Genomic DNA, 981 nt, shown 5'->3' on the forward strand with positions numbered 1-981 from the left:
GATCTCCTGCGGAACTTAACACGTTCGACCCAAATCACCTTAAGTTATTAATTCCATTAAATATTAATTTCCATAATTGGTTCCCAGTACTGACGTGGCGAGGCACATGGCCTTCTTGGATATGGGAGCAACCACCACCGACTAGACAAAACCTTTTATAGAAATCTAATATTTAATTTCCTAAAATAACTTTAGGTTAACCGAAAAGAACAATCAAATCACAAGGAAAAATAAAACAAAAGAACACAACTTCGAAAAACATATTCGAAATACTAGAATCGTAAGCCTCTTGTATTTTGTATTATTTCCAAAAATAACTAGTATGATGCGGAAAGAAAAAATACTAGTTATACCTTTTAGAAAGACCTCTTGATCTTCTACCGTATTCCTCTTCTAACCTCGGACGTTGTGTGGGCAACGATCTTCCGAGATGAGAATCCACCAAAGCACCTTCTTCTCCTTTCTTCAAGTTTCGGCCAAGCACAAAGCTTCCAAAAGATGAAGATCTTTTTCCACCAACCAAGCTCCAAGGGATACAAGCTTTCTCTCCTTCTTCTTCTTCTTCTCCAAGTAGTATCGGCCACCACAAGAGCTCCAAGCAAATGAAGGTTCGGCCACCACCAAGAGGAAGAGAGGAAGAGAGGTTGGTCGGCCACAACACAAAGGAAAAGAGGGAGAAATAATAGAGGTTGTTCACCATGAAGCCTTCTCTACCCCCTCTTTTATAATCCTTGGTCTTGGCAAATAAGGAAATTTAATTAAAACTTCCTTAATTCTTTTGCCATGAAAAGGAAAAATTTATTTAATTAAAAACAATTTTCCTTTTCTCAATTTACATGGCCGGCCACACCAAAGCTACAAACAAGGAGAGTTTTAATTAATTAAAACTTCCTAATTTGTCTCCAGAAATTTATAAAATTTCTCCAATAATTTAATCCCTTCATGATTGGTTTATAAAAAGGAAATTTAATAAATTAAAAT

Source organism: Zingiber officinale, chromosome 10A (assembly GCF_018446385.1).
Source record: "Zingiber officinale cultivar Zhangliang chromosome 10A, Zo_v1.1, whole genome shotgun sequence".
Taxonomy (NCBI): domain Eukaryota; kingdom Viridiplantae; phylum Streptophyta; class Magnoliopsida; order Zingiberales; family Zingiberaceae; genus Zingiber; species Zingiber officinale.